Consider the following 21,886-nt stretch of genomic DNA (forward strand, 5'->3'; position numbering starts at 1 on the left):
CATGGGGGAGAAGAGGAAAAATAGTTGGGGAGAGGGAGGGAGGCAAACCATGAGAGACTCTTGAATGCTGAGAACAAACTGAGGGCTGATAGGGGTGGCGAGAGGGGGAGGGGGGTGACGGGTATGGAGGAGGGCACTTGTTGGGATAAGCCATGGGTGTTCTATGGAAACCAACATGACAATAAACTATTTAAAAAATAGAAAGAGGGGGCGCCTGGGTGGCTTAGTCGGTTGGGCGTCTGACTTTCGCTTGGGTCATGATCTCGCGGTTCATGGGTTCGAGCCCCGCGTCAGGCTCTGTGCTGACTGCCAGCTCAGAGCCTGGAGCCAGTGACTCCCTCTCTCTCTGACCCTCCCCTGCTCATGCTGTCTCTCTCTCTCTCTCTCCTAGAAATAAATAAAACATTTAAAAAAATAATAACAAAAAAATAAAAAATAGAAAGAGGTATGAATATATTCAATTTATTTCTGCTGGCAACCACCAATAGATCTGACACCAGAAACTATTGACTGTCTATAGAAAGTGGTGTTGGGTTTTTGAAGGAGGTGGGGCTTAAGCAGAGAGATTTTTTTTTAATTTTATGTCATTCTGTACTGTTTGAATTTTTTTTTAGTTTTTAATGTTTATTTTTGAGAAAGGGAGAGGCAGACCTCAAGTGGGGAAAGGGCAGAGAAAGCGGGAGACACAGAATCTGAAGTGGCCTCCAGGCTTTGAGCTGTCAGCACAGAGACCAACACATGATACAGGGCTCGAACTCGTGAACTGTGTAATTACGACCTGAGCAGAAGTCTGATGCTTAACCCTCTGAGCCATCCAGGTGCCCCTGAACTGCTTGAATTCTTATAGCACATTAATCTTTAAAAACGAAGAAGAAGAGGAGGGAGAAGAAAAGACACACACTGAAACGAAATGAGTGTGTTTTAGGGACAGCTGTACTCCTCACAGACCAGACCCTGGTCACGATCAGCCAGAGAATCTGCAACAATTTACAGGAATGATATTTAGAAGAAAGGAGGGGTGCCTGGGTGGCTCAGTAGATTAAGCGTCTGACTTCAGCCCAGGTCATGATCTCGTGGTTTGTGGGTTTGAGTCCCACATCGGGGCTCTGTGCTGACAACCAGCTCAGACTCTGGAGCCTGCTTCACATTCTGTATCTCCCTCTCTCTCTGACCCTTCCCTGCTCACGCTGCCCCCCCCCTCTCTCTCTCAGAAATAAATAAAACATTAAAAAAATTTTTTAAAAAAAGAAAGGAACCCCATTGTGACTCTTTATATTGCACACCAATGTTAAATTCAACTTTGCTTCACGGTTCAATACCTATTTTCCAACTTTTTTCCAAGAATTACTGCCCAACAGAAGGAAACATCATATTTTTTTACATGGCATTCTCAGTAGATACTAAAATATCTATTGCTTGAATGGGAAGTATTAACACATGACTTTGGAGTGCAGAATGAATCAGGAGGAAAAATGATCAGAAGGCTCTAGAAATGTGAGGCCTATCTCCTTCACAAGAGAAAAGAAGCACCCTATTCCATCTGACTCTTTATTGCAAGAGGCAATCATTACTCCCAGCCCTGCTTGTTTCCAAAGGTGGCCTGTATCCCCTCCGGTTTCCCCTCACAGTGTGTGCAAGCCACTTACCCACAGCCAGGCAGGCTTTATTTCTCTCTCTTTCAATCTGGGCCGTCCCCTTGCTCTGCTGGCTCAAATATGCCAGAAGAGAATTTGGAACCCAGACCTTCAACTAGCAACATGTACCTCCTTCCTTGTTGAACACTCCTTCTTGGAACTCAGGCACTGAGTTTTGAGGACATCTGTACAACTACATGTGAGGCCCATACAGAAGAGAATTGAGGTCCTTGGTCAACAGACTAACTGAGCTCCTAGCCAGCATCCAGCACCAACTGCCGGATATGTGAGTGAGCCACCCCGAAGTTTTCATTCCTACACAGCCCTCAGAGGACCGCAGTCCCAGCTACCACCTCTCTTTGCAGTCTCAGCTACCATGCCAAGTCCATTCAGCTTACAGGACTCCTAGAGGTAGTTATCTGGATGCTGTTTTAAGGCATTAAGTTTTAAGGCTTATTTTGTTTAGGGTTTATTCTGCAGCAATGAAAACTAAAACAAAACCTGGAGTATTGTAACAGAAACCAAAAATATGCAGCTTTAGCTTTGGGATTCAGTGGCAGGCAAGGGCCAGGCAGGCCTCCAAGAAACCACAGGTGGAGCCAGAAAAGAGTGAGTGAGGAAGTTACCACTGGAGGCTGAGGAAAAGACAATCCACATCAAGGTTTGGCAACACACTAAGACTTGGGATTCCTTGTCTGCAGCAATGGCTAGAACAGGTGACTAACAAACAGCACCTGGCTCTAGAGATTTCTAGGCAGAACGTTCAAAGGAACAGCTAGTTTCTTCCAGTGGCCTCTGAGGAAAGGAAGAAATGAGCCCCCAAGAAATGACCATTCTATTTGGGAACAGAATTTAGAAAACACACAGAGAGTCCCTTAGAGACAAGAAAAAGTTGTCAAAGGAAGATTGGCTTAAGGCAAAGATTAAGCCCAAGTTTCTGCAAGTAAAATATGGTCTCGGAGTAAAGTTCAAATAAAGAATGCAGCTGTAAGACCTTCTTAAGACCACAGAAAGATGTAAGATGGTGTCTGAAGACCTTCTTATCCAGGCAGTAGGACTTCTGAGAATGAAGAGGGAGTTTTTCCACAGCATCCTTACTGTGGAAGGATGCATTCCAAGGTTTAGGAGGTGCCTGTCTCCAAGCACCAATGGGCTAGGAAGTTCACCTAATGGACCTAATGGCGTGAATTTGATAATTTGATACACAGGAAATCTATAAAGTTTTTAGAAGAATTATACTTCTTGTTTGTACCAAATTATACTGCTAATTTGTACCAAAAGGAATAGAAACACTCAAAATGAGAAGAGATTTCTGGGCCCCTACCCTCTTATGGTAAGGAAAAAGGTTGAGAAAGCTGTTCAGATGCAAGCACAGGTCATTTCCAATGGAAAAGAAAGGACGATTCAGTGGGTTGAGTCAAGAGTCATAGGAGAACATCTTTTTTTAAGGACTTTTTTTTATTTAAACATTTTTTAAAAGTTTATTTTGAGAGAGAGAAAGAGAGAGAGGACTTGAGTGAGCAGAGAAGGACAGAGAGAGAGGGAGAGAGAGAATCCCAAGCAGGCTCCACACTGTCAGCACAGAGCCCGACTTGGGGCTTGATCCCAGGAACTGTGAGATTATGCCAGAGCTATAACCAAGAGTCAGACACTTAACCAACTGAGCCACCCAGGCACCCGTTTTTCTAATTTTTGAAAAATAAAAAAACCTGTCAACAAATGCATGGTGGGATTTCAGAATTACTATGGACGAGTGAAAGCTATTTTTAATGTTGTACTTCCTGCAGTTATATTGTCCCTTTCTCACACTGCAAGGTGGGTGTGTGGGGGGCAGATAGTGTCTTTGATTTATAAGACTCTACACCTGTGAAACCACGGCAAAGATACTGTACCTGAGGACCCCCATCCACACCCAAACCTGATTTTGTTAGTGATCCCGGACTTTGAGCTAATTCCCTAATGCCAAGTGGAGGGTAAAAAGGAAGAAATGAGGGGTGCCTGGATGGCTTAGTCGTTTAAGCATCTGGCTTCAGCTCAGGTCATGATCTCATGGTTTGTGGGTTCAAGCCCCGCATCAGGCTCTGTGCTAACAGCTACCTCTGTTCCTTCCAGAGCCTGGAGCTTGTCTTCAGATTCTGTATCTCCCTCTCTCTCTGACCCTCCCCTGCTCACGCTGTCTCTATCTCTCTCTCAAAAATAAATAAAAGATATTTTAAGCATTTTAGAAAAGGAGGAAATAAGCATGTTTTGCATGTGGGATGGATGTAAATTGTGGTGGTCAGAGGGCACACCTGGGAGATAGTGTCCAAAGATGGAGACTTCGTACACATTCATGTCATTTTCACATTAACAGTAGAGTTTATGTCCCCTCCTTTTAAATCTGGGATGGCCCACTGAATACTTTGACAAACAGAATGTGGTAAAAGTGAATCCAGCAACTTCTGTTCCCATACTCTTGAACATTCTCCTTGAGACCGAGTGGCCATGCTATTAGGAAGTCCAAGCTGTGTTTAAGAAGAGGGCCACATGAACAAGAACTAAAGCCCAAGTCAACAGCCACCACCAATGGCCAGATCTATGAAATAGCCGTTTTAGACATTTCACTGCAACAAAGCACCCAAATGATTGCAGCCCCAGCCAAAATCATGTGGACTAGAAGCTTCTTTAAGTGAGCTCTCAGTCAACTTGTAGAATTAGGAAACATAACAAAATTTTGTCTATCTTACAATTCAGGTATTTCTTTTCTTTTCCTTTTCAAAATTGAAGTGTAGGGGTGCCTGGGTGGCTAAGTCAATTGAGCATCTGACTTCAACTCAGGTCTTGATTTTGCAATACGTGAGTTCAAGCTCCACATTGGGCTCTGTGCTGACAGCTCAGAGCCTGAGGCCTGCCTCAGATTCTGTGTCTCCTTCTCTCTCTCTGCTCCTCCCCTGCTCTCTCTCTCTCAAAAATAAACATAAAAAATAAAAATAAAAATGAAGTATAATTAACATACAATGTTGTATTAGCTTCAAGTGTACAGCATATTGATTCAACAATTCTATACATTACTCAGTTTCTCTAAGTGTAAGTGACTTATTTATTTTATAACTGGAAGCGATTACCTCTTAATCTGCTTTACCTATTTCACCCCCCACCTACCTCTTCTCTGGCAACATTAGTTTGTTCTCTGTATTTAAGAGTTTCTGCTTTCCTTCCTTCCTTCCTTCCTTCCTTCCTTCCTTCCTTCCTTCCTTCCCCCCTCCCCCCCTCCCTCCCTCTCTCCCTACCTCCCCCCCTTTCTTTCTTTTATTCTTTCTTTCTTTCTGCTACTTTCTTATTTGTCTTGTTTTTTTAGATTCCACGTATAAACAAATCATCTGATATTTGTCTTTCTCTGTCTGATGTATTTCACTTAGCATTATACCTTCTAGATTTATCCAGGTTGTTGCAATGCAAGACCTCATTTTTTATGGCCGAATAATATTCCACTGAATATTATTATTATTATTATTATTATATTATTTATACATTATATTATACCACATCTTCTTTCTCCATTGATTCATCAGTGGATACTTGGGCTGCTTCCATATCTTGACTATTATAAATCATGTTGCAATAAACATAGGGGCACATATATCCTTTTGAAATCGTTGTTTTAAATCACTTAGTTTTAAGGTGGCTTGTCACAAAATACAAGATAACCAAAACACAAACTTTGGGCAGGTCTCCAACCATTTGAGCAGTTGTGTGCATTTGATCCCAAAAATCATAATTTTAAGCTCATTTGTATCTCATAATTATTTAATTCCTCCTCAGATATAATTACAAATTGTCTAAATCATGCTTGCAGGAGAATCAGGAAGAAAAAAAATCTTAATTTCATCAAACATCTATTTACTCATATCAGTCTGATTCACATGCCAGTCTTTCCTTTAATGCTTCTTCAGATAAGAGACAAAAAACAAAGCCCAAGGTCAGAACAGTCAGATAGGAACCAGTAAGTATTTTCTGAATTGCTACTTCCTACATTGAGAGACAATTTGCTTGGAGCTGAATACAGAATCCTTATCCTCAGAGTACTTACAATAGAGAGAGTGGGCCAGGCTTCAGGGTCAGGGGGCACAGCCAAGCCAACACATTCACTGACTCTCACACTGAACTCTCACTCTGAGTGCTCACCAGCTGTGACTGCTGACTATTTCCAGGAACATTTACTGGAGGTCGCAATGCTGAATGCACTGGGGGCCTGAGAGCCCAGGGCCCCTTCTAGGCCCCTTTCCTGCTAGGATTCTGAGAAGGTGGGTTCAGAGGTGCAGCTTTACAGATATCTCTATAGTTCCTCTGCTCCAGGGTCCTCCTGGCTTACCAGCCTGTTGCCTCATAACTGCTGTCAATTTCCTGGTCTGGGATTTTGGCCCACATTGCTTGCAATCACCTCCAGACCCCGAACCTTCATGCCCCATAGCCCTGTGCATACCCCTGCCTTTATTCTCCTGGGAACTAGCCTCTGTCAATCTTCTGTCCAGCTTTTAGAGAAAGGTCTCATAGCCCCATTATTTAGTGGCTAGTAACACTGTCTTTTCCTTCATGGCCTGTCCTCCATTAGAGTTCCAGCAATCTAAGGATGAGTCTGTAGGCTTGGAGGGGACAATGCAAGAGACTACCTTGACCTTCAAAAGGAGACCCAGTCTTCCCTCCTTCACCCGGGGGCTTCTTCCTCTGGTGCACCTGCCGCTCTTCAGAGCCCACATCGTGATCTGAAATTGCCTTGTGTGCTTAGTTGCATCTTTATTGTCTGTTCCCTCTCATGCTGCACTGGAATGAGGGAGACAGTGGGCTGTTTCTTATCATGTACCTCCAATGCACTGTCCGACACATAATAGGTGTTGAACAAATAAGTGTTTAATGAATCAATACTTCTTCCTCCTTGGTGATTTTTCTTTCAGGAATTTGGTTGTTTTATCCTACAGACCACCAGAGGGCTCTCCATGTCTGAAATCTAACGGTATGAAAAGCCTCTGCTCTTTCCCACATTGTAAATCAAGGAAAAGTGTCCAGGAATTTTAGTGTCCTGTAACATCCTGGCATTCCTAGAGCATTCCATGAACAGGCAGAAGGCTGCTGTGTCCGGGACATGCAGAGGACTCGGGGGACAGTGAGGACCATCAGCTCTGAGGACCATCAATCTGATGGTTGATCTAGCAGACCCTGCCCAGACACTTCATTACATACAAAGAGGTAACGGGGCAAGCCATGGCTGATAAAGACGGAACAGAATGGAGCAGAAGGAGATAGAGTTTAAACTTCAGCCCGGATTCTTAACCAGGAATGGTCTCAGAACTACGAAGACCCAATTGCAGAGCAAGTGAATTGGATTCTCTGACTCTGAGGCTAGAACATGCCTGTAAAATGCTTGCCAGGCAATTCAGATGCTCACCACAGGTGAAAAACCACTGGCTTCAAGAAATGCAAAGGAGGGAGAGGTTGATCTGCTAAGGCAAGTTTCACAAAAGAGAAGGGATTTGAATTGGACCTGGAAGGACGAATTAAATCTCAGTAGCAGAGAAAATAAATAGATGTTCAGAGTAGGGTAGCCGCAAGGGACAAAGCATGCCAGGGTGACCCAGAAAACAGTCTGTGTGCCTACAAGCAATCTGCCAGAGGGTAATGGTAACTGCATCTGCAGGGGTAGACGGGGACCTGAAAGTTTCTGGTTCAATTTGCATCCCCTGGGGAACCTTGAAGGATTTTGAAAGGAATACATAATAAAGATGCTTTTGTTTAAAAAGAGTTAATACTCCTTCCTTGTTCAGACTGGATTGTCAAGAAAACTGGCTTTGCAGACTCCCCTCTTTGCCATGGGAACTTAGGTCCGCATTAAAATGCACCAGCTTCTACTCTTGCATTTCGGCTTCCTAAGGAGGCTGTCCATGCCAAATCAAATATTAATTGATCTGAGTGTGGTCAAGTCAGGGGAAAAGCATTAAGAGGAAGTAATACTGAGGGGCGCCTAGGTGGCTCAGTCGGTTAAGTGTCCGACTTCAGCTCAGGTCATGATCTCACGGTTCATGGGTTCAAGCCAGCATCGGGCTCTGTGCTGACAGCCAGCCCAGAGCCTGGAGCCGGTTTCAGATTCTGTCTCCCTCTCTCTCTGACCCTCCCCTGCTCATGCTGTCTCTCTCTCTCTCTCTCTCTCAGAAATAAATTTTAAAAACATTAAAAAAAAAAAAAGAGTAAGTAATACTGAGAGCACCTAGGCGACTCAGTTGGTTAAGCATCTGACTCTTGGTTTCTGCTGAGGGGATGATCTCACGGTTCATGGATTTGAGCCCCACATCAGGCTCTGTACTGACAGTGCCCAAGCAGAGCCTGCTTGGGATTCTCTCTCTCTCCCACACGTGCTGTCTCTGTCTCTCTCAAAATAAATAAACTTAAAAAAAAAAAAAAAAGGAAGTAGGAAGTAATACTGATGCCCTGTACTGTACCTTCCAAGTTTCCTTCTAAACTGAGAAGTTTGCATTTGTAGAATGAATAATAACATTAATGGCATGAAGACAATGTTTTATTGAAAGACATCGATGTGCTTTTCAATTTGCATTTCCCAATATATGCTGTCTCCCAATTCTGCCAGAAGCATCCATTTGCCTCTGAGAAGGATCAGAATAATTACATCAAAAATGCACAAAAAGAAAGAGTGAAATATCTGGTTTGACTACAAAAATTGTATTTTTGAGTCCCTAGAAATCTGATAGTTTTGACAATTCTGTGAGTGTCTAAGCCAGGCTTGGCAAAATTGCTTCTCCAAGTGGGCTGTGGGTCAAAGGATAGAAAATATCCTATAGGCCATAAGATAACAGAATATCCCTTAGGCCATAAGATATCAGATGTGATGGAGGGGCACCTGGGTGGCTCAGTCAGTTAAGCATCTGACTCTTGACTCTTGGTTTCACTCAGGTCCTGATCTCACTGTTCATGAGTTCAAGTCCCACATTGGGCTCTGCAAAGGCTGCTTAGGATTCTCTCTCTCTGCATCTTTCCTGCTCACACTCTCTCCCTCCCAAAAATAAATAAACTTAAAAAAAAGTTGTGATGGAAGGGAAATCTATAATATACAGAAGAGAGAAGAACGTTCTCCCCTTGAAGGAGACTGGAAAGAAAGAGATTAGAAACAGAGTAAAGGGGTTGATTGCCAGCATTCTCAATGTCTCCTCTCCACTCCCACATCCAGGTCCATAGAGATGGGGAACCTGATAATCCCCAAGCATGTCTTTAAGGAGCACCCCCAACACAGTAGGACTACCAATAGCAATGGTGGATAAAATGTCTACATAGTTAGCCTGAGAACATGTTACTGGTACCCCAGTGCCTATGAATGGTCTGCACAAGACTGAGAAGATTCCTTAGTAGAGAGATCCAGAAGTCATAAGAGAGCCTCTGTCAGCCAAAGGTCACTGTGAAGGAGCCGTGGGGTCTGTGGAGCACAATGATTTGTGAGGCATTTCCAGCATGATACCCAGAAAGTCAGAAAGGTCAATTACCTCCTCAGGTGCCCAGAGAATGGTCCAAAGCATCTACAACTAGAAGATATTGGGCCAATGCCCAGGGGCCCAAGTTCTCCTTCTTCACTTCCCCAAGGTCACATCAGTCTCTCATATAGCCAGATATCATCTAGAGGGCAGCAGCTAGTAAACAGGGGCTCCTCTGTCTTTCCCACCACCCCACCCCATCTCCAACACATGGGGACTGGTAAGGAGATGCAGGTGCCTTATATGAACTACAAAACCTGGATTTTCTTTATATGGTTCATAGCAGTGCATAGATTTACATACACATCACAATTCATTTTGCCTACTATAGGGTATTTTATGGACTGTTTTCCTAGTGGAAACTGAGTATTGGTCATCACACTTATATCTTATAACCAGGAAGTCTAAAGTCACGTTGACACATTGACACATTAACCAAATGGGTAACACATTTTCCAAAGGAATCCATCCTTGACCTCCAAATTATAAATACAGCTGTCTGCCACAAGGCGGCCCTCGAAGCAACAAAATGCAGACTTCAGACAGGCCCTGGCACTAAAAGGAGTGGATTTGAGTTGTTTTGTTTTCCCATTTATGAGCAATTAATTGAAGAGGAAAAAAAGAATTAAGCATTGTGCCAACAAACAGACCCTTGTCTTCGGTGTTCTTGTCCGTCAAATAGAGCAGAAACTGCAAATCACGTGGGTGGCAACACAGCACACCTTAGCTGTTTCAGACCCCAAGGCACCTTGCGTGACTTCAGAGGATTTTTGCCAAGCTTTTAAACATGAAAAACAGTAGGGACAGTAAAGGAAAAGGCCCCAGAATTAGCAATTGTGCAAATAGAGGTAAAAAAAAAAAAAAAAAGGAACAAACAAAAAAACCCCAAGCTTCAGCCAACTCAAAATTCCAGATTGCCAGATTTCTTGATTGTGGCTTTTAATCAAAACACAGCCAGCTGCCTGTATTTAACGTTAATTGTTAAGTTCCAAGTCTCAGCCAATCATCTTACTTCTCTGCTGGCAATGTAGCAAGAACAACAAAAATATGAAACTCTCTCCCTGACCCAGTTTAGTGAGGGGGGGAGGGGTGAAGAGGAAGAAGAATCAATTCTGGGATTTGGTCAGCTCTCCTATGAAGATCCTGTCTCTGGCTTTTTCAAAACAAAACAACATCTGTGACTTGAAACTGGGCCGGCACCTTCCAGATAAGCAGATAGTGTGTTTATTACCCTGGAACGCCCCTCCCTTGCCTCTTCCTCCCCAACAAAAAGCAGTGTTAGTGCTTCAAAGAGATGAGTATTTTGTTTGTGGTCAGCCAGAGGGGTGCCCTCCCCCCTCCCCCACACCCAGCCACCAAGGAACCTTCTGAGTTTGTCCTCTGCTACCTTGTTTGCTGAGAACTCACTTGGTGCTGGTGGTTTCTCTCCCCTGGTTCCTTTGTGCGACTTGGACAGAGTTTCTTTCTCCTCCTCGATTGCTCACAGCTCCAAACAGCCTTTTTTTCCCTCAGGGGATGGATACCTTAGCTGCTTTCCCCATCTGGAATGCAAAGAATGTCGCTTCATTTGAGTGAATGGAGAGTTCTTGGTAAAAAGAAACAACCCCCCTCTCTCCCCGTCTCTCTCCTTCCATCTTTTCTCTCAGAAACCATAAATAACAGGCAAGATGGAGGTCTTCCTGACAGTATCTACAAACACAGCTGGTCTTTAATCACCCAGGCACAGACCTGGTAGCTGGAGTGTCTCCCTCCGGAGAGCACAGACAAACTCCCACAACCACTTTGATTTTGAGCCTGACCTTGAGATCTGGCACAAGGTTAGCCAGCAAGAATGCCATCAGGAATTGGTCACCTCTTATAGCAACAAGTTTCCCTCTCTCTGGTCATTTACATATAGACGACAGCTAATATTCAAATCGGTGCAAGCAAGCCCATGGTTGATTAAATTAAATCTCTTCTCGAGCTTGATTTGCATAACTTGCAATAATCAGAATGGGAAGCGAGAACATAATTGAAAGGAGAAAATACATACTGCAGCTATTTGGGATTCGGCAGAGTCGAACTAAGCTGATAAGTTCTGATATTTGTGAGGGCAGAACTGGCCTAGGCTAACTTTAATTTTAAAATATTGAGGTGAGTGGGAGAGCACCTTTAACAACAACAAGAAAAAAAATTATATTTAAACCCAAGCTAGTTAACATACAGTGTAATAATGATTTCTGGAATAGAATTTAGTGAGTCATCACTTACACATAACATCTGGCGCTCATCCCAACAAGTGCTGTCCTTAATGCCCATCACCCATTTAACCCATCCCCCACCCACCGCCCCTCCAGCAGCCCTCAGTTAACAAGAAACTTTTTAAGAGAGACAATGTGGAGCTGGTGGTCCAAAAGGTTTGCTCACATTTTATGGGCCTGTGGGAAGTGGTCTCTGCACACCCGGTTCTGCCCTACCCCTGGGAAGTAAAGTAATTCGGTCAGTATTTATTTTAAGGCAAAGATTTACTCCAAGATCCTTCCATTGGGTCTACCCAAACTCCTGTTTTATTCCTTTATGTCTTATGTATGACACCCCCACTCCCGCCCCCTGCCCACATTACCTTTATGTAAGAACAAAACCTGAAAGAAAAAGCCCACCATGCCTTGCGAGGATGAACGCCCCACTGGCAAGCAATGCATTTGATGGATCCGGCACACTCCCTCCTCAATTTGCTTAATTCCACCTTTCCTTGCTGTTCCTGTCACCTAGGGTCTGAGAGAAGAAAGGAAAAAAGCAAATGGGCACAGCAACAATGACTTGCATCCACTGCATATACCCCCCACCCTCATTTTCTCCCATCCACTTCTCAAGCTCATGGGCAGCAGCAGACCTGGCCAGGAACCCCAAATGAAGTAAAAGCAGGGGACTTTGCAGATGGGGACAGCCTGAAAGACGGAGTCCCCTCACAGAAGCGCTTTATACCGGCTTTCGACAACATTACAAAATGTTTGCCCTTGACAAATGTGCGTGGTTGATGCATAGGGAGTCCCCTTCACAAGTTGTCATGGGGCTTCATTCTCCAACCAACTTGTGCTGGTCACCTTCTCATTGACCAGACATATTCTTTTGTCACAGAATTTCCATAAGAATCCATACAGTACATTTTTTAGGATAAATGCTCAGAATTGTTGTTGAAATCGATGTTCACAGACATCAACCAAAAATCAAAGTACAGATGTTTGAACGTGAGCACAGACTAGGATTTTATAACAGAGTGGATTAGAGCTTGCTTTCACTGCTTCCCAATAAGCCAGCTACTGTGATCACTGATTCAGTAGTCAGCCCATTTAAAGAGACATGTGTGAATGTTTTCCCCACTCCACAGATGAAAACACTGAGGTTGAGTAAGGCAAAGCAACTTGCCCAAGACAGGCTACTAAAGAGAGGGAAGCCAATTTCGATGCAAGCCTATGCAGTGTAGTTACAAAATACCCCCCTCTTAATGGCCATATCATGCTGCCTTTTTGAAGAGCATGATTAATTATTCCGGGTATTTAGAATTCAATTTTACTTCAATAGCCAAGGTGGAGAAAATAGTTCAGAAATAATTGTTTATTCCTCAACACTTGCTGTACCTTCCAAGCCTCGCTGTTTCATCTCCATTCAACTTCCAGAGCTGTAGTCAGTATAAGATGATCTTACTTCAAGGAAACTTCTAGAAAGTTCTGTTCTTCCCTCAGCTGAAAATTTCAAGAGATGTGAAGGGGAAACTCTGAGCATCCTGGAATAAACCAAGCAGCTGAAACAGAGAACCAGGAGACCCCTCTAATTAGCAAGTGTGAAGTGGGTATAGCCGGCCCCAGGGCTACTGGAGGAGAAGGCTGAGTCCTATTTGTCAGCTCTTTGAGCAGGGACTCCTTAGGGTTAGTGCAGATGGCAGCATTGCAGGACACCTGTGAAACAGCCACTTCCCCCTCAAGAGCTGATAGGGACTTGGGAGCAGCCATATTCATGTAGGGGAAGAAACCCAGACAATTCCTGGAGACCAGCTGTCACAGACCGTTTTTCCTGAGAACTTCACAGGCATTTCCCAGACTCTCTTGCAGCTCAGTTGAGCATCTTATAACCAAGTTCTACCCAATTGTGGGCCTGTCCCTTAGGGACATCCTTTCAGCTATTTCCTCCCGCGTCTCAGCATTTTTGGGACCACATGCCCCAGATGATGTAGCTAAAAAAGGAGAAAGCTGCCTTACCCAAAGGAGAATGTGTGTGAACAACAAGTAGTGACATATTATGCTAAGCCACTGGAATTTCAGGATCCATTTGTTACAGGACCACCATCTAATCTACCCTGACGATATACTATATTCACTCCTGACCAGACCAGTGGAAGGCTAAGTGATTACCTGGAAGGCTATTGAAAATAGATTCCTAGGATCAACTCCCTGAGATTCTGGCAGATTCCATAGGGCATGGGGATGAAGGAATGGAGAGAGGGACTGTGTATAGGGCAGGCAACCCAGGGCACAGTTTGGCTAGGTAAGAGGGAATAAAAAATGTCAAGAAAAATAAAGAAGCTGCAGGATTTTTGTGACAGTTTGGATGAGGCATTGCTTTAAAAAAGAGAGAGAGAAAGAAAAGTCAAATCAAGGCTTCTATCTTGAGAGACTGAAAAACTAACGGGAGATGAGATTCTAAAAGGGTTCATTTTGGAGAAAAAGGAGATTGATTTCAAGAGGCTGGAATTCCAAGAGAGGTCTGTCTGTATGGTTGGAATCGCAGACCAGGCATAGAGATGCAGGTGGGGGGCTGGGATGGGACTCCTCCAGATGTTTCTGATCATACACCCACCCCTGCCCTCCCACACTGAGGAGTGAGCACATAGAAAAGGGGTAGAAGGCAAAGGCCTGGGCACAAGGGATGTTCACAGGACTCTGAGAAGGTGGAAAGAAGAGCAGACATGATATTTGGAAAGTAACCAGGCCTCATTTGGAAAGTAACCAGGCCACCCAGAAAGTGGGGGTGAGGGGTGGGGGTTGCAGAGGACATAGCTGGCCCCCTGCAGTCCACTTTGGGCACAGTTGAGGCCCTCCAGGCACCTCACCACCACCACCTATGGTCTTCAGCTACTTTTTCCCTCCCCCTTACCCATGTCTTGGTCCAGTTCCCTGCCTTTTCTTTTCTGCTGACCTTATCAGTGCCTTTCTTACCACTGTCCTTGCCTGTACACAGTCTCCTGATCACAGTGTCTTCTCCCTGCCCCCCTCCACTTCAAAAAAACCCAGAACAAGTCTGCCTGCCTTCCTTGTATTCTTGGTGGCACTCAATGGAGTAGGTTTCCTCCTTTGTCCCTTCTTGCTTCCACACCCCATTGCTGGTCCATTGGCTCCCAGGAAGCCTTCCCTGTCACCATCACCTTCATCCACTGAAGGTCTTAGTGCAACTGGGGACTGACCTTGTCTTGGCCCCCAAGGTGACTGTGGAGCATAATGGAGACCTCATCCAGTGCTCCCCTAGAAGCCGGTGGTCTAGGGTGTGGACCTGTGGACAACTGCCAGGGAAGTAAGTCTCCTGGTCAGTTTCTCAAGCTGTGTTAGGTAACATGAGAGGCATGGATCCCACCGGAATTTTTCTTCGAGCCACATTCAGATGGGGGAGACTCGATGCCTGAGCTGGTTTCAACTTGTGCAGATATGCCAGTTCCCCTCTCATGAACATGAGACACTGGCAGATGCTTCTGGTGGGCTCTGGTTGCTGCTGATACTCATCATGCTCCTCATTGCTCTCCATTCTAGATTGCCCTCATGCTCAGATAACACGCCTGCCCATTTTGGTGGATTACCTGGAGGGGTGTCCTGTCTGAGCCTCGGCTCACCAACCCCTCTCAGGCCTGGGTTGTTGCTATTGTCCATTTGCTGTCAAATTTGAGCTAAGGAGTATCACTTGGGACCCGGGACTGGCTGGCCTCCACCGTGTCACTCTGTGACAGCAGCCCTGCCTCCTGACGGTGATGGCTGGTCCCCTCTGCCAAGATGCTAAGTNNNNCCCCCCCCCCGCACCCACTGGTCTTGAACACAGGACCTCACAGTGCTCAGGCAGCAGCTGAAGCTTGCAGTTCGATGACAATCTTCTTGCTGTGTCCCCTGTCAGAAGTCTTCCCTGTGGGACAATCACATCTCTAACCCAGTAGCAGGATGGGAAATACTTTCCCAGTTAGTCACTAGGCATGATGGAAATCAGGAGCGTGCTGCTTCTCCTCTCTGGGTTTGTGGACTCTTGTATGCTTATGGAGACACAGAATTGTATAAGGTTTTTGGTTCAAAGTGTGGACGGCAGCCAGAGACGACACTCTGTCCTCACAAAGTATTGCCTGGAAGCAGGCTCCTCCAAACCTTGACCATACCAGCTGATGAGGTTTTTTTTCTGGTGACAATGGGGTTCATGGGGTCCAGAGTTGACAATCAAGAAAGAATTCTTGAAGACGTCTTTGGTGCAAAAAGGTGATTTTATTAAAGCACATGGACAGGACCCTTGGGCAAGAAAGAGCTGCCCTGGGACCGTGAAGAGAAACTGATTATATACTATGGGGGTGGGAGAGGTAAAGTCCAGGGGAAGTTTCCAGTGAGATTTTCATATGCTAAAGAAGACTTCCAGGATACTAGAGGACTAGCTATTGTCAACCTAAGGTGATTTTCCCTCTAGCAAATTATTAGCGTTAAGACAGCAGGGAGTTCTGGAGAAACTTTTTAGTCTGCCTCCCCTAAGTATTTGTCAATGGGCTGCAGGTTATAAGGAAATTGAGTTCTTTCTGCCATTTCCTCTGCCTTTGTTTCCCACCTCACTACAGAGGGCTGATGGAGACTTAAGTTCTGCAGGACTATGATTTCCATCAGTTAACCATTTGTTTACCCCTTTCCTTTGTTCTTGGGCAGCCAGGATTGCCTGAGGAATATCACATAAATCCTATCTGGGGGTAGGGAGGTGGAGTGTTTACAGCCTGTCAGTTTGCCTTATGCTTCCTCATGACAGCAACTCTGGAGTGGCAGATCTGTGATATCCCCACCAGACCCCATGCTCACCAGGCTGCTCCTGCATCTCTTTTGATGTTAAGGTGCATCCCCGGTATGAAATATTGTTATATATGACCCTGTGCTGGTGGATAATCCCCTAGAACAGTGGCCCTGGCTCTTCCATGAGAGATAAGTCACTGAATGCAGGCTCTGAGCACTTGAGGGAATCTACACATTCAAGATTATCAGGAGCATAAACCCAGTCATCCCATCCATGTGTCAGGGTCCCATTCTCTCCCAGCCGGGGCCTTGACCTTGGTAGAGCCAAACTGTTTTGTTGGAGTGTAGCTTCTTTGGAGCTCAGGATTCTGATGATTAAATCCTGGGCCAGAGGGGCATCTGGCTAGCTCAGTTGGAAGAGCATGCCACTCTTGAGATTGGAGTTGTGAGTTTGAGCCCCACATTGAGGGAAGAGTTTACTTAAAAATTAAAATCTCTGTCTTTATTTAAAAAAAAAAAAAATCCTGGGCCAGAGACTTAGTTCCCCCTACCCTCCAGCTACAGGAGATGAGAACTCTTTATAAAATACCAAGAATGGCTTCTGACTGTCACGCTTGTCCTTTCTTTTCTCATAGTTTTCTAGAGCTTCTGTAGAACCTGGCAATCGCCAGCCAATCCTGTTGCTATTATTATTTCTTCTTTCCATTCAAGCTCCTGATACATCACACCTGTACCTTACTTTCCCGTCTACCCCAGCTCACCATGGGTGGAAGGTTTCATAACTGGATGGCCACCTTTTGCCCCAAGCCTATCTGTGTTCTAGCTGCAACCGGTGATGAAATGCTCATGCTCAATTGGAAGGCTGTGATCTAATGCCAATACGCCATCATATTGTCTGCTTTCTTGGACCATGCTAGAACCAGCTGTCACAATTCAGGCTCTCTCAGAGGCTGACTCAGAGTCAGAGTTTGGTGCTTGGGACACTTAGGACAGAGAGTACTCACAGATCAGTACCTGTGAAGGGATTGGAAAGAGGAACTGTGACAGGCCCAGTGGCCTCAGCCACCCCCGTGAAGATCCTGGAGTGGCCCATGACAGTGGTCTAGCATTGGACTGTGCTTATAAAGAATTTGGTCAGCCCTTGTACCTTGTCCCCGGGAGTGAGCCTCTAAACCTTGGAATTTCTCCTGGGGTTAGAATGTCTTTGCTATTCTCACAGGCCCCCTAAACCACACCTGATTTGTGCTAATGAGATGATTAAGGATGAGGGTTGGTCACACCAACAATGTGATTGGAGAGTTAGGGCTTTGTGCCCCATGAATCAGCCTGACCTTTGGGAGAGTAGAGGAGGCCTGGAGATCAGGTCACAAGGTCAATGATTCAATCAACACTGTCTACATAATGAAGCCTTGATAAAAATGATGGACATCAAAGCAGGGACGAGCTTCCCTAGTTACCTCTGTGTCTTGTCACAAATTGATGTGCAGAAGAAGATGTCCTGAGGACAAGGAAGCTTCACACTTAGGACCCTTCTAGACTTTGTCCTATTTGTCTCTCCATGTGGCTGGCCCTGATTTGCATCCTTTTCGCTGCTTTAATAAAGCTGTCATCATAAGCATAGAGCTTTCCTAAGTTCTTGTGAGTTGTTCCAACACATTATCAAACCTGAAGGGTTAGTGCAGTCAATGTGGCCTGGGGGTCCCCAGGCTTGTGACTGGTGTCTGAAGTGAGAGCAGCCTTGTGGGAAAACATGCCCTTTACCTGGGAGGTCTTGTTCAACTCTAGTTAGTTGGTGTGAGAGTCGTTGCAGGCTGGAATGGCCTTTACCTGTAACCTGCATCTGTGTAACCTGCATTATGGCCCATCTCTTGTGCAAGGTAACTGCCTGCTGCTGAGGCAGACCCACAAGGAGCTGGAGCTGAGCACTGTCTGCTGATACAGGCCTTCCCTTGAATGGGGATGTGGGTGGCACATCTCCAGGCCCCCAGAAACCTCCCCATCTCTTACCCAGGCCCTCTGAATTCCAGGATTCACTTCACAACAAATGTTAAAAAACAAAACAAAACAAAAATTTAAGTATGTAAATGTGAAGATCTAATTGGCTTTATTAATTGAATCATGAATCTGGCAGCATCCAATCTAGCAAGTAAGAGGGAAATCAGAATTGTCCAAAATGGAAGGTTTTTACAAGAGAGAAGGTGGAGCAAGAAGACAAAGAGAAGAAAAGATTGTTTCAGCCAAGGTCACCTTCCTTATTAGGTGGATAATCTTTCTTTGGGGAGATAGAAAGGCCCAGGTGACAGCTTACCTCATTGGTGCTTACCAGAAAATTCATGATTGGAGGAGTAAGACTGACATTTCTGGGGGAGGTTGAAACTCCTTAGGTTTTAAGCATTTTACTTCGGTTTGGTGACTTGACCTGACTGATAGCATCAGGAGCCAACGGTTTACTTTTTAACACAAGAAAAGCTGATATTTTGTCCTGGGTTCCTAGAAAGTCACCAGCTTTGACTCCATCCCTGATTGTGTGACCAGTAACTGTCCATTTCTGGCAAGCACAATGCACTCTGTCCCAGGAGTGACTTTTGTCTTTAGTCAAGGTCTAGCTGGGCTTCTCTGGAATCTTCTGGCTTCATTTCCCATAAGTACTGGGTGAACATAATGAGATCACCCAGGTTTGTCAACAAGACCCAGGTCTGGGACAGATAATGGAGGAATATTTCATTCTTCCAAGCCCAAGGCCTGGGAGGGCTGAGTTGACCCTGAATTGCACAGATGGAATTTTAAGTACGCAAAACACTGAAGCGCTTATTCCAGAAAGCTAGCTTTAGCTGCAGTCTTGGGCTGACCCAGCAATGACAATGGGAATGAATGAGTGGCTGTCTCTGCAAGACGGATGTCTGTCTATTCTTGTACCTGGGGAGACACAGCTCTTTAAAAGGCACCTATGGAGACTCCATCATGCTGAAGCAGATGGCACAGAATGGGAACAAGACCACTTGAACTTTGAAGTTGGTTCCTCTCAACCTATCCAAACCCAAGAAAGGGGCTCTTATTCCTCCACCATAACCTGCTCTACATACTAGGATCCCCTCTCCATCTGGAGAAAATGAAAACAGATTTTACATGTAGGTTAATGAAGGCTTTAATGAAGGCTAAAGAAAAAACTCAGATTCAAATATGGGACACTCCTACTACTAGATTGATGTCAAAATGAATTATGAACACTAAGTGAGATCCCCACCGGAAGCTGGAGAGAAATGTGATTATTTTGTGCTATTGTTCTCAGATACTTCTTAGTTCCCATATGGGCCCTGATGCTGGTAACTGACTGTGTTGGATCCAGGGAAGGCTGATAATCTTTCTGTATTGATGGCACTACTCTGCTTCAGGTCCTCTGGAGACCCCATGCTCTCATTTAGAATATTACAAACCTCTCTTCCTCCACCTTTTCCTCTCTGTCTTTCCCTACATTCCTTTGGTCCAGGAATTTTTTTTAGTGGAAAGAAAGAAAGGAAAGCTTTATTCTCATCTGATTTGCATTGCCCCAAATGTATTTCTTTTTTGCCTGAGATGCACAAGAGAGCTTTCATGTTAATTTTTAGGTCACCCTAAGAGCCTACTCTGTTGAAACTTAAAAGTCAAGAAGAAAGAAGATTCTACTTTTCCCACTGCTGCTGCCTCATCTATTCCTGTCATGATAAGTAGAAGTGCCCTCAAGACCTGACCACCACATCAGAAAGGAGTGGCTCCAGTGGAGCAACCCAAAGAAACCTGGGCCCAATCACAGACCCTGCCGTGAGGCCACAAGTCTACTGTCTTCTTTCCTCAGCTGCTCCTCAGCTGGACACCATTGAATCTCTTCTCTTCAGCATTACAACTCAATCATAAGACATGAAACCAAAACCATTCTTTAGTGGAAGGTACACAGCCTGAGCCTAAGCTAACTTCAAATCCCAAATCTGCCCTCAGCTTAACTTTGGTTCATTTGCTTTAACCTCTCGAAATCTGTATCTTCTGCAAAATGGGGACACTAATACCTGCTACACGGAGCCAGTTCAAACAATAAATGCAGTGCTGGCTCTGGTTCCCTGTACACCCAGGACAGGACACATGGGTTGTTCTGTCAGACCAATGATTCCCTCTTAAATTAACCACTCACCAACCGCTGCCCCATTTTACAATTGAACAATACCATCCACCCACACCACCAGCCCTCTGAGGGCAAACTCAAATAAGAGCAAAGCTCACAAACCAAAAAATAGCTCCTGATCCTTTTCCAAAGTTAAAAAAATTACAGGCTGCCTCCCCGCTCCCACTTGGCCCCAGGCTGCACATAAAGCGCTTCTGTGCAGGGCGCTGCCTCCCACTCTCCCTGCCACCAGCACAGTGCCAGCCTCTTCCCAGGTCCTTGTTTGACGTGTTCTCATTTCCTTTAAATTGTAGCGCGTGTACATTGGGAGCAAAGAATGTGCTCCTTTGTTCTGTGCTAAGTGCCTGGACGTTATGGAGAACTTCTTACATTACAAAACCCAGAGAGATCCAAAAAGAACTATCGGATCCTGGTTGCATGGGAAGATTTATTTACTTGTTTTTCTTCAAGACTCTTATCCTGGTGCATTTTCAGAAGACAATATCTCAGGGACTCTAGGGGCTACAAAGGCAAGTGTATACCGGTATTTAGGGGCAGAGGAAGGGCAACTCTCAATATCCACCACCAAATGTTTCCTCCAAGTTTCCTGCTAAGTAATTCGGGAACCCTTCCCACTTATTGTCATCATATTATGTCAAGGTACTTGGACAGTTTACCTCTATAAGGGTGGGTGTGCTTGTCCATTCATGTTAGCCTCCCTTTCCCACTATGCAGAGTCTGGCAAACAAAACTCAGTGGGTGGATTGAATGAGCCATAATACAACTTGTCACAGCACACCACACTTAGAAGGTTCATATATAGATAGACAGTGGCTGAGCTCTATTTGTAAGAAAACTGCTATTGCTCCCTAGATAGGAGCAACTTTAAGTGGCCCAACTTGAGAAGTGATTTAGTGTTTTGGCATTTGAAAGTAGAGGGAAGGTCTCCAAGAAGAAAGGGAAAAAAGAAAAGGGAATAACATATCCTGTTAAATATGGGAGAACCACATATTATTTACGTAGTTGGAAGATCAACTTGAATACCCCTGCCTGAGACTTCTTTGAAGGATCAAAATTGCTCCATCTCAGAAGAATGAAGCCTGAATATTTTAGGTGTTGGGCCAGTTCAATGGTTTTGACTTCCTAGGATGGATTCTTAGTGTTTGGTCAGCATATTCATTTCCTAGGGCCGCCATAACAGAGTACCACAAACTGGATGGCTTAAACAACAAAAATTTGTCATCTCACAGTCCTGGAGGTTAAAAGTCCAAGGTGTTGTCAGGTAATTTCTTCTGAGACTTGTCTCCTTGGTTTGTATATAGGTAACTATCTTTTCCTTATACTCACATGATCTTCCCCCTGTGAATGCCTGAGTCTAAATTTCCTCTTTTTAGAAGGACTACATACAGTTATATGAATTACTGCCCATCATAATGACCTCATTTTTTAAATCTTAATTACCTCCCTAAAGGCCCAATGTCCAAATACAGTCACATTCTAGGGTACTGAGGATTATAACTCCAACAAATGAATGAGTGCAGGGGGAGGGGGCACAATTCAGCTGATAACAGCCACTATTATCATGACCACTATATGGACCACTATATATGTTCTTAC

The 21,886-nt window shown here is 44.7% G+C and overlaps 1 long non-coding RNA gene across 1 annotated transcript in view; it reads right to left on the minus strand.

The window, feature by feature from the left end:
• The window catches only part of LOC144219549 (uncharacterized), a 37,656-nt gene extending 27,029 nt beyond the window's left edge, over positions 1 to 10,627 (minus strand). Inside the window, exon 1 of the long non-coding RNA XR_013331447.1 lies at positions 10,553 to 10,627. This is a non-coding gene — a long non-coding RNA (uncharacterized LOC144219549). The remainder of the gene's footprint in view (positions 1 to 10,552) is intronic.
• Between the last annotated feature and the right edge of the window lie 11,259 nt (positions 10,628 to 21,886).

This window comes from Crocuta crocuta, unplaced genomic scaffold, assembly GCF_008692635.1.
Source record: "Crocuta crocuta isolate KB4526 unplaced genomic scaffold, BGI_CrCroc_1.0 scaffold99, whole genome shotgun sequence".
Taxonomy (NCBI): domain Eukaryota; kingdom Metazoa; phylum Chordata; class Mammalia; order Carnivora; family Hyaenidae; genus Crocuta; species Crocuta crocuta.